Source organism: Amaranthus tricolor, chromosome 5 (genome assembly GCF_026212465.1).
Source record: "Amaranthus tricolor cultivar Red isolate AtriRed21 chromosome 5, ASM2621246v1, whole genome shotgun sequence".
Classification (NCBI taxonomy): Eukaryota; Viridiplantae; Streptophyta; class Magnoliopsida; order Caryophyllales; family Amaranthaceae; genus Amaranthus; species Amaranthus tricolor.
In genome coordinates, this window is record NC_080051.1 from 4,175,651 (window position 1) to 4,189,343 (window position 13,693).

A 13,693-nucleotide genomic window follows, 5' to 3' on the forward strand; every position below is an offset into this window, starting at 1 on the left:
ACACTTAAAAACACATAAAATCGCAACTTAGCACATAATTTCTAGCATATGACAATAATTTTCATTTCTAACCAATTCAACACAATAATATATATACCAAATACTGTTGTGTGCCATGTGTCGTGCAAAACAAACAAAGTTTGAGCTAATTTATGCGCGAAAGTGCAAAAAAAGATTCAAAACGCATAAAATCGCAACATAACATGTAATTTCAAGCATATGACTATGATTTACAATTCTAACCACTTCAACATAATAATATATACCAAATAGTGTTGTGTGTCAAGTTTCGTGCAAGACAAAACCATGTTTGAGCCACTTTACGCGCTAAAGTTCCAAAACACTTAAAAACGCATAAAATCGCAACTTAGCACGTAATTTCTAGCATATGACTATGACTTAGAATTCTAACCACTTCAACACAATAATATATACCAGATAGTGTTGTGTGCCATGTTTCGTATAAAATAATCAAGTTTGAGGGACTTTATGCGTGAAAGTTACAAAAAAACTAAAATACGTAAAAAATCGCAACTTAACACGTAATTTCTAGTAAATGACTATAATTTTCAAATCTAACCACTTCAACACAATTATGTATATACCAAATAGTGTTGTATGCCAAGTTTTGTATCAAACAAACTAAATTTGAGCTACTTTATGCGCGAAAGAGCCAAGAAAGCTTTAAAACGCATAAAATCGCATCTTAACACGTAATTTTGTAGCATATGACTAGCATTTTAATTCTAACCACTTCAACACAATAATACATGCCAAATAGTTTTGTATGCCATCTTTCGTGCAAAACAAACCAAGTTTTAGCTATTTTATGTGCGAACATGCTAAAAAAGCTTAAAAACGCATAAAATCGCAACTTAACACGTAATTTCTAGCATATGACTACAATTTTAAAATATAAGCACTTCAACACAATAATTTATACCAAATAGTGTTGTGTGGCAAGTTTCGTGCAAAACATACCAAGTTTAAGCTAATTTATGCGCGAAAGAGCAAAAAAAGATTAAAAACGCATAAAATCTAAACTTAACACTTAATTGCTAGCATATGACTATGATTTTCAACTCTAACCACTTCAACACAACAATATATACCAAATAGTGTTGTGTGCCAAGTTTCGTGCAAAAGAAAACCAAGTTTGAGCTGCTTTATGCGCTAATTCCAAAACACTTAAAAACACATAAAATCGCAACTTAGCACATAATTTCTAGCATATGACAATAATTTTCATTTCTAACCAATTCAACACAATAATATATATACCAAATACTGTTGTGTGCCATGTGTCGTGCAAAACAAACAAAGTTTGAGCTAATTTATGCGCGAAAGTGCAAAAAAAGATTCAAAACGCATAAAATCGCAACATAACATGTAATTTCAAGCATATGACTATGATTTACAATTCTAACCACTTCAACATAATAATATATACCAAATAGTGTTGTGTGTCAAGTTTCGTGCAAGACAAAACCATGTTTGAGCCACTTTACGCGCTAAAGTTCCAAAACACTTAAAAACGCATAAAATCGCAACTTAGCACGTAATTTCTAGCATATGACTATGACTTAGAATTCTAACCACTTCAACACAATAATATATACCAGATAGTGTTGTGTGCCATGTTTCGTATAAAATAATCAAGTTTGAGGGACTTTATGCGTGAAAGTTACAAAAAAACTAAAATACGTAAAAAATCGCAACTTAACACGTAATTTCTAGTAAATGACTGTAATTTTCAAATCTAACCACTTCAACACAATTATGTATATACCAAATAGTGTTGTATGCCAAGTTTTGTATCAAACAAACTAAATTTGAGCTACTTTATGCGCGAAAGAGCCAAGAAAGCTTTAAAACGCATAAAATCGCATCTTAACACGTAATTTTGTAGCATATGACTAGCATTTTAATTCTAACCACTTCAACACAATAATACATGCCAAATAGTTTTGTATGCCATCTTTCGTGCAAAACAAACCAAGTTTTAGCTATTTTATGTGCGAACATGCTAAAAAAGCTTAAAAACGCATAAAATCGCAACTTAACACGTAATTTCTAGCATATGACTACAATTTTAAAATATAAGCACTTCAACACAATAATTTATACCAAATAGTGTTGTGTGGCAAGTTTCGTGCAAAACATACCAAGTTTAAGCTAATTTATGCGCGAAAGAGCAAAAAAAGATTAAAAACGCCTAAAATCTCAACTTAACACTTAATTTCTAGCATATGACTATGATTTTCAATTCTAACCACTTAAACACTATAATATATACCAAATAGTGTTGTGTGGCAAGTTTCATGCAAAACAAAACCAAGTTTGAGCTACTTTATGCGCTAAAGTTCCAAAACACTTAAAAACACATAAAATCGCAATTTAGCACGTAATTTCTAGCATATGACAATGATTTTCAATTCTAACCAATTCTACACAATAATAATTATACCATATAGTGTTGTGTTCCATGTTTCGTATAAAACAAATCAAGTTTGAGCTATTTTATGCGTGAAAGTGCCAAAAAAGATTAAAAACGCATAAAATCTCAACTTAACACTTAATTTCTAGCATATGACTATGATTTTCAATTCTAACCACCTCAACAGAATAACATATACCAAATAGTGTTGTGTTCCAAGTTTCCTGCACAACAAAACCAAGTTTGAGCTACTTTATGCGCTAAAGTTCCAAAACACTTAAAAATGCATAAAATCGCAACTTAGCACGTAATTTCTAGTATATGACTATGACTTAAATTCTAACCACTTCAACAAAATAATATATATCAGATATTGTTGTGTACCATGTTTTGTATAAAACAAATCATGTTTGAGCTACTTTATGCGTGAAAGTGACAAAAAAGCTTAAAAACACATAAAATTGCAACTTAGCACGTAATTTCTAGCATATGACAATGATTTTCAATTCTAACCAATTCAACACAATAATATATATACCATATAGTATTGTGTGCCATGTTTCGTATAAAACAAATCAAGTTTGAGCTATTTTATGCGTGAAAGTTCCAAAAAAGATTAAAAAAAACGCATAAAATCACAACTTAAGACGTAATTTCTAGCATATGACTATGATTTTCAAATATAACCCCTTCAACACAATAATATATAACAAATAGTGTTTTGTGCCAAGTTTCGTGCAAAACAATCCAAGTTTGAGCTAATTTATGCGCGAAAGTGCCAAAAAAAATTAAAAACGCATAAACTCTCAACTTAACACTTAATTTCTATCATATGACTATGATTTTCAATTCTAACCACTTCAACAGAATAATATATACCATATAGTGTTGTGTTCCAAGTTTCGTGCAAAACAAAACCATGTTTGATCTACTTTATGCGCTAATTGCAAAACACTTAAAAACACATAAAATCGCAGCTTAGCGCATAATTTCTAGCATATGACAATAATTTTCATTTCTAACCAATTCAACACAATAATATATATACCAAATACTATTGTGTGCCATGTTTCGTGCAAAACAAACAAAGTTTGAGCTAATTTATGCGCGAAAGTGCCAAAAAAGATTCATAACGCATTAAATCGCAACTTAATATGTAATTTCAAGCATATGACTATGATTTACAATTCTAACCACTTGAACACAATAATATATACCAAATAGTGTTGTGTGCCAAGTTTCGTGCAAGACAAAACCATGTTTGAGCCACTTTATGCGCTAAAGTTCCAAAACACTTAAAAACGCATAAAATCGCAACTTAGCACGTAATTTCAAGCATATGACTATGACTTAGAATTCTAACCACTTCAACAAAATAATATATACCAGATAGTGTTGTGTGCCATGTTTCGTATAAAACAAATCTAGTTTGAGGTACTTTATGCGTGAAAGTGACAAAAAAACTTAAATACGTATAAAATCGCAACTTAACACGTAATTTGTAGCAAATGACTGTAATTTTCAAATCTAACCACTTCAACACAATTATGTATATACCAAATATTGTTGTGTGCCAAGTTTTGTATCAAACAAAGTAATTTTGAGCTACTCTATGCGCGAAAGAGCCAAAAAAGCTTTAAAACGCATAAAATCGCAACTTAACACGTAATTTTGTACAATATGACTAGGATTTTAATTCTAACCACTTCAACACAATAATACATACCAAATAGTTTTGTATGCCATCTTTCGTGCAAAACAAACCAAGTTTTAGCTACTTTATGTGCGAACATGCTAAAAAAGCTTAAAAACTCATAAAATCGCAACTTAACACGTAATTTCTAGCATATGACTACGATTTTCAAATATAAGCACTTCAACAGAATAATTTATACCAAATAGTGTTGTGTGCCAAGTTTTGTGCAAAACAAACCAAGTTTAAGCAAATTTATGCGCGAAAGTGCAAAAAAAAGAGTAAAAACGCCTAAAATCTCAACATAACACTTAATTTCTAGCATATGACTATAATTTTCAATTCTAACCACTTAAACACAATAATATATACCAAATAGTTTTATGTGGCAAGTTTCATGCAAAACAAAACCAAGTTTGTGCTACTTTTTGCGCTAAAGTTCCAAAACACTTAAAAACACATAAAATCGCAACTTAGCACGTAATTTCTAGCATATGACAATGATTTTAAATTCTAACCAATTCAACACAATAATATGTATACCATATAGTGTTGTGTGCCATGTTTCGTATAAGACAAATCATGTTTGAGCTACTTTATGCGTTATAGTGACAAAAAAGCTTAAAAACGTATAAATTCTCAACTTAACACTTAATTTCTAGCATATGACTATGATTTTCAATTCTAACAAATTTAACACAATAATATATATACCATATAGTGTTGTGTGCCATGTTTCGTGCAAAACAAATCAAGTTTGAGCTATTTTATGCGTGAAAGTGCCAAAAAAGATTAAAAAAACGCATAAAATCACAACTTAACACGTAATTTCTAGCACATGACTATGATTTTCAAATATAACCCCTTCAACACAATAATGTATAACAAATAGTGTTTTGTGCCAAGTTTCGTGCAAAACAATCCAAGTTTGAGCTAATTTATGCGCGAAAGTGCCAAAAAAGATTAAAAACGCATAAAATCTCAACTTACCACTTAATTTCTAGCATATGACTATGATTTTCAATTCTAACCACTTCAACAGAATAATATATACCAAATAGTGTTGTGTTCCATGTTTCGTGCAAAACAAAACCAACTTTGAGCTACTTTATGCGCTAAAGTTCCAAAACACTTAAAAACGCATAAAATCGCAACTTAGCACGTAATTTCTAGTATATGACTATGACTTAGAATTCTAACCACTTCAACAAAATAATATATACCAGATAGTGTTGTGTGCCATGTTTTGTATAAAACAAATCAAGTTTGAGCTATTTTATGCGTGAAAGTGCCAAAAAAGATTAAAAACGCATAAATTCTCAACTTAACACTTAGTTTCTAGCATATGACTATGATTTTCAATACTAACCACTTCAACAGAATAATATATACCAAATAGTGTTGTGTTCCAAGTTTCCTGCACAACAAAACCAAGTTTGAGCTACTTTATGCGCTAAAGTTCCAAAACACTTAAAAATGCATAAAATCGCAACTTAGCACGTAATTTCTAGTATATGACTATGACTTAGAATTCTAACCACTTCAACAAAATAATATATACCAGATATTGTTGTGTACCATGTTTCGTATAAACCAAATCATGTTTGAGCTACTTTATGCGTGATAGTGACAAAAAAGCTTAAAAACGCATAAAATCGCAACTTAGCACGTAATTTCTAGCATATGACAATGATTTTCAATTCTAACAAATTTAACACAATAATATATATACCATATAGTGTTGTGTGCCATGTTTCGTATAAAACAAATCAAGTTTGAGCTATTTTATGCGTGAAAGTGCCAAAAAAGATTAAAAAAAACGCATAAAATCACAACTTAACACGTAATTTCTAGCACATGACTATGATTTTCAAATATAACCCCTTCAACACAATAATGTATAACAAATAGTGTTTTGTGCCAAGTTTCGTGCAAAACAATCCAAGTTTGAGCTAATTTATGCGCGAAAGTGCTAAAAAAGATTAAAAACGCATAAAATCTCAACTTACCACTTAATTTCTAGCATATGACTATGATTTTCAATTCTAACCACTTCAACAGAATAATATATACCAAATAGTGTTGTGTTCCATGTTTCGTGCAAAACAAAACCAACTTTGAGCTACTTTATGCGCTAAAGTTCCAAAACACTTAAAAACGCATAAAATCGCAACTTAGCACGTAATTTCTAGTAAATGACTATGACTTAGAATTCTAACCACTTCAACAAAATAATATATACCAGATAGTGTTGTGTGCCATGTTTTGTATAAAACAAATCAAGTTTGAGCTATTTTATGCGTGAAAGTGCCAAAAAAGATTAAAAACGCATAAATTCTCAACTTAACACTTAATTTCTAGCATATGACTATGATTTTCAATACTAACCACTTCAACAGAATAATATATACCAAATAGTGTTGTGTTCCAAGTTTCCTGCACAACAAAACCAAGTTTGAGCTACTTTATGCGCTAAAGTTCCAAAACACTTAAAAATGCATAAAATCGCAACTTAGCACGTAATTTCTAGTATATGACTATGACTTAGAATTCTAACCACTTCAACAAAATAATATATACCAGATATTGTTGTGTACCATGTTTTGTATAAACCAAATCATGTTTGAGCTACTTTATGCGTGATAGTGACAAAAAAGCTTAAAAACGCATAAAATCGCAACTTAGCACGTAATTTCTAGCATATGACAATGATTTTCAATTCTAACAAATTTAACACAATAATATATATACCATATAGTGTTGTGTGCCATGTTTCGTATAAAACAAATCAAGTTTGAGCTATTTTATGCGTGAAAGTGCCAAAAAAGATTAAAAAAAACGCATAAAATCACAACTTAACACGTAATTTCTAGCACATGACTATGATTTTCAAATATAACCCCTTCAACACAATAATGTATAACAAATAGTGTTTTGTGCCAAGTTTCGTGCAAAACAATCCAAGTTTGAGCTAATTTATGCGCGAAAGTGCTAAAAAAGATTAAAAACGCATAAAATCTCAACTTACCACTTAATTTCTAGCATATGACTATGATTTTCAATTCTAACCACTTCAACAGAATAATATATACCAAATAGTGTTGTGTTCCATGTTTCGTGCAAAACAAAACCAACTTTGAGCTACTTTATACGCTAAAGTTCCAAAACACTTAAAAACGCATAAAATCGCAACTTAGCACGTAATTTCTAGTATATGACTATGACTTAGAATTCTAACCACTTCAACAAAATAATATATACCAGATAGTGTTGTGTGCCATGTTTTGTATAAAACAAATCAAGTTTGAGCTATTTTATGCGTGAAAGTGCCAAAAAAGATTAAAAACGCATAAATTCTCAACTTAACACTTAATTTCTAGCATATGACTATGATTTTCAATACTAACCACTTCAACAGAATAATATATACCAAATAGTGTTGTGTTCCAAGTTTCCTGCACAACAAAACCAAGTTTGAGCTACTTTATGCGCTAAAGTTCCAAAACACTTAAAAATGCATAAAATCGCAACTTAGCACGTAATTTCTATTATATGACTATGACTTAGAATTCTAACCACTTCAACAAAATAATATATACCAGATATTGTTGTGTACCATGTTTCGTATAAACCAAATCATGTTTGAGCTACTTTATGCGTGATAGTGACAAAAAAGCTTAAAAACGCATAAAATCGCAACTTAGCACGTAATTTCTAGCATATGACAATGATTTTCAATTCTAACAAATTTAACACAATAATATATATACCATATAGTGTTGTGTGCCATGTTTCGTATAAAACAAATCAAGTTTGAGCTATTTTATGCGTGAAAGTGCCAAAAAAGATTAAAAAAAACGCATAAAATCACAACTTAACACGTAATTTCTAGCACATGACTATGATTTTCAAATATAACCCCTTCAACACAATAATGTATAACAAATAGTGTTTTGTGCCAAGTTTCGTGCAAAACAATCCAAGTTTGAGCTAATTTATGCGCGAAAGTGCCAAAAAAGATTAAAAACGCATAAAATCGCAACTTAGCACCTAATTTCTAGCAAATGACAATGATTTTGAATTCTAACCAATTCAACACAATAATAATATATACCAAATAGTGTTGTGTGCCAAGTTTCGTGCAAAACAAACCAAGTTTGAGCTAATTCATGCGCGAAAGTACCAAAAAAGATTAAAAACGCATAAAATCGCAACTTAACATGTAATTTCTAGCATTTGACTATGATTTTCAATTCTAACCACTTCAACACAATAATATATACCAGATAGTGTTGTGTGCCATGTTTTGTATAAAACAAATCAAGTTTGAGCTATTTTATGCGTGAAAGTGAAAAAAAAGCTTAAAAACGCATAATATCGCAACTTAACACGTAATTTCTAGCATATGACTATGATTTTCAAATCTAACCACTTCAACACAACTATATATATATACCAAATAGTGTTGTGTGCCAAGTTTTGTATCAAACAAACCAAATTTGAGCTACTTTATGCGCGAAAGAACCAAACAGCTTAAAAACGCATAAAATCGCAACTTAACACGTAATTTTTTAGCATATGACTAGGATTTTAATTCTAGGATATGACTATGATTTTCAATTCTAACCAATTCAACAAAATAATATATGCCAAATAGTGTTGTGTGCCAAGTGTCGTGCAAAACAAAACAAAATTTGAGCTACTTTATGCGCTAAAGTTCCAAAACACTTAAAACCACATAAAATCGCAACATTGCACGTAATTTCTAGCATATGACTATGATTTTCAATTCTAACCAATTCAACACAATAATATATATACCAAATAGTGTTGTGTGCCAAGTTTCGTGCAAAACAAACCAGTTCGAGCTAATTTATGCGCGAAAGTGCCAAAAAAGATTTAAAACGCACAAAATCGCAACTTAACACGTAATTTCTAGCATATGACTAAGATTTTCAATTCTAACCACTTCAACACAATAACAAATATCAAATAGTGGTGTGTGCAAAGTTTCGTGCAATACAAAACCAAGTTTGGGCTACTTTATGCGCTAAAGTTCGAAAACGCTTAAAAACACATAAAATTGCAACTTAGCACGTAATTTCTAGCATATGACTATGATTTATAATTCTAACCACTGCAACACAATAATATATACCAAATAGTGTTGTGTGCGAAGTTTCGTGCAAAACAAACCAAGTTTAAGCTACTTTAGGCGCGAACGTTCCAAAAAAGCTTAAAAACCCTTAAATCACACGTAAGTTCTAGCATATGACTATGAAGTTAAATTCAAACCACTTCAAAACAATAATACATTCTAAATAGTGTTGTGTGCCAAGTTGCGTGCAAAACAATCCAAGTTTGCACTACTCTAGCGTATGACTATGATTTTAAATTCTAACCACTTCAACTCAATAATATGTACCAACACTAGTGGAAAAAATCTCATTTGCTGCTTCTCATTTGCTGCGGTTTTTGTTTATTCGCAGCAATAAATCGGAAAAAGGAATTATAAAAAAAAAAGAACACTTAATTGCTGCGGTTTTTGATTGTGACCGCAGCAAATAATCATTAAAAATGCTTAACTGCTGCGGTTATGTATTGGGCCCGCAGCAAATAACTTTACAGCAAATAACTACAGCTAAATAACAATATGGAAAGCATTTATTGCTGCGGTTTTCTTCCTTGACCGCAGCAAATATCCCTTGTTTATTTAATTTTTTTTTTTTAAAACCCGCCTTTTTATTATAACGTTTCATTCTCTTGTCTTCTTCATCGAAAACTGCATACACACTACTGTACCATTGTCTTCTTCAACTTCTTCTTCTTCAAGTTCCATTCCTCTTCAATTTCGCATACACGAAAAACCCACACGGTTCTTCAAGTTCGTAAATTACATTCTTCTTCAACTTCCTTCTTCTTGTTCAAGTAAGTTCTTTAAACCTATTTCAATATAAAAGAATTAGAAAAAAAATAGAAAACATTAATTGCTGCGGTTTTGTGTTTGACCGCAGCAAAAACCCACATTTAATTGCTCCGGTTCTTTATTAACCGCAGCAAATACTCCCATCTTCACTTAATTGCTGCGGTTAGTGCTTTGCCCGCAGCACTTGTTGCTTCAAAAACCCGCCATTCTAACGTTAAAATAACCTAAAAGTATGCACGCACGAAATGCTTTCATTTTTTACATATTAGACGACTGTTGCACTTCTTCATTCACTCATCTCTGAAACTGCCGGATTTCTTCATCATAATTTGTTCGATTATTGTCTTCAATCTTTCTTCTTCATCATCTTTTTGTTCTTGTTCTTCTTTGATCATCATTCTTGCTCTTCTTATTGCTTTTCTTCATCATAATCAAACTTCAAAACTGCGTCTGTATACACATTGTTGTTGCTCTTCAAACCCACGAAATTTCGACTTATAATTAGTTCTTGCTCTTCTTCAAGGTATAATTTTTTAAAGCTTATTAGTTCTCAAACCCATTATTGTTCAAGCTTGTGTACGTTTATGGGTACGGTGCTTAGTTTTTTTTATACTAATTTTTATTTTCATTGTATAGGTTATACACTAACCCACCAAAACCCACGACAGTTTAAGGTATTTTTTTCATTTTGAAATATCTCATTGATTTTAATTTCTTTTTATATATGATTGTAAACTGTGGTATGTAATGGATTTGTTCAAACTAATACATGTTGTTTGATTTTTTTTATATATGGTTGACTTTAAATAATGGGTTTTGGGACTGTTGTGTAGTTTGGCAAGGTGATAGTGACATTTGGCTTTTGTCATTTTTAGATTATTAGGGGTTGTGGACTGTAATGATTGTTCAAACATATCCGAGTTAGGTTGTTTTGAGATTATGTATGGAAAGATGATAATGATTTTGGTATTTTGATGAATTGAATATGAAATTGGAATAATAATTTTGATTTTGAATGTGATATTGTGACTTTGTTTGTGATTTTAATGGTATGAATTGATTATGAATAAGGAAGTTTTTAGTGATGTCTAAACTCAATTTTAGTGTTGGATCGAGTTCATTGATAAGCCACTAGACCGGATTTTAAGGATGAATTGGACTTATATATGCTTATTTGTACTCTACGTCTAGTTATAAATTTTCAAATAAGATCACTATTATTAGGTTATATAATTTGATGTATATTAAAGTCAATTATAACATTAAATTTTATTTTTTTAAAAATTTTTAGAAAGATTATTATAATCAAAGAGTTTAATTAAGTACCTTCAAATAATTTGTAGCAATTCTAAAGTGACCAATAATTATAGTTATAAAGTAATCACCTACAAGTTTAAAATGATCAATTTTTATAGTATAATTGAAGTCATCATTAACAATCTTAAAAAACATTATTAATTATTAATTTTTATTGTTTTTATATGAATATTATTAATTATTGTTTTGTTTTGAATCAATTAATCACACTAATTAGGATGACAAACGATCGTTCTTGGATGTATGGAAGCATCGAATCGTCGGAATTTATTGATGGCGTATTAGAATTTTGTAGTATTGCGGTTGAACATCAAGTTAGGACGGGGGGAGTTGGTTTTTATTGCCCATGTGTCAGTTGTGGCAATGTATCAAAGGTAGATAGTGTTGATATCCTTAGGGAGCACATACTTCGACGTGGGTTTAGGCCTCAATATCATGTTTGGGTTTGGCATGGTGAGGAGGGAGTTTACAAAGAGAAAAGTGTTGTTGAGGACGTCAATAATGTGGCCGATGTCAATGAGGATGTAGTAGATCATGTTGATGGGTATGAGACAGATGAAGAGAATGTCGATGAGGATGTGGATCGTGTTGATGAGATGATGGAGGGAGTCGAGGATGAGTTAGGAAAATGTCCTCGTGTTTTTGACTTGTTGACAGAGGCTTCTCAAAAGCCTTTGTACCCTGGATGTACAAAGTTCACCAAACTAACAGCAGTGTTGACAATTTTCAACATTAAGTCAAAGTTCAATTGGAGTGACGCTAGTTTCACAATGTTATTAGAAGCGTTAGGTGAGTTGCTTCCTGAGGGAAATGAACTTCCAAAGTCGACATATTATGCCAAAAAGCTCATGTGTCCTTTCGGCTTAGAGTACCAGAAGATTCATGCGTGTCCGAATGATTGTGTGTTGTATCGGAATGAAAACGAGAACTTAGAAGAGTGTCCTAGGTGTGGGTTATCGCGCTACAAGCGTAAAGGGGCTCGGGATGCTAAAGGGCCCCTGGCTAAGGTATTGTGGTATCTTCCAATAATACCTAGATTCAAGCGCTTGTTTTCTATAAAGAAAGATGCGTTAAATTTGAGGTGGCATGCAGATAGGGTGAAGAAAGGTCATTTGCTCACACATCCATCTGATTCTCCGGAGTAGAAGAGTATTGATAGGTTGCATAAGACTTTTGGGGATGAGGTTCGTAATTTAAGGCTCGGACTGTGTACGGATGGAATGAACCCGTTCGGCAATCTTAGTTCTCAACATAGTACTTGGCCGGTACTTTTAGTGATCTATAATTTGCCACCTTGGTTGTGTATGAAGCGTAAGTACATAATGCTTTCGCTTCTTATCTCGGGTCCTAAACAACCTGGCAATGACATAGATGTGTATCTTGCACCTCTCGTTGAGGATTTGAGAAAGATGTGGGATGAAGGCGTTTCAGTGTTTGATGCATATGCTAATGAGGAGTTCACCTAGCGTGCAATGCTTTTATGCACCGTTAATGATTTTCCGGCATATGGCAACTTATCGGGGTATAAGAACAAAGGGAAGAAAGCATGCCCGATATGTATCGATGACATGGAATCCACGTGGATTCCTAAGTGCAAACACGTATTCATGCACCATCGAAAGTTCCTCCCACGAGACCACCAATATCGTAAGAAGAAGAAGTTGTTCAATGGGGAGGTTGAGGACCGTGTAGCTCGTCGACCGTTGACCGGTTATGAGGTTTATGAACAGGTTAAGGGAGTTGAGACTGTATTTGGTAAAACAGGGCAAGTGCAAGGAGGTGAACGCCGATTATGGAAAAAAGAATCAATCTTTTGGAAGCTTCCATATTGGAGAGATCTACAGGTTAGGCATTGTCTTGACGTTATGCATATAGAGAAAAATGTATGCGATGCCATACTCGGGACTCTCATGAACATTCCGGGTAAGACAAAAGATGTTAGGGCCGTGCGAGATTGGTTTGAATGTAAGGGTCTTCGTCCGGAGTTGTGGGCACATGTTAAGGTGAGTAAGAAAAGAAATAGAGCTGATGATGAAGTTGGTGACAATAAGAAGAAGATGCTTAATGACAAAGTTTATTTGCCTCCAGCTTGCTACACATTGTCCAAAGCAGAGAAGCGGACATTTTGTGAGTCTTTGTATGGCATTAAGGTTCCGTCTGGGTACTCATCCAACATGAAGAGATTTGTTAGCCTAAATGGTGAGCTGAAGTTGGGAAGCATGAAATCTCACGATTGCCATGTAATGATGCAAGTGTTCTTACCAATTGCAATCCGTGGAATACTGCCAAAACATGTGAGATATGCTATTACCGAACTATG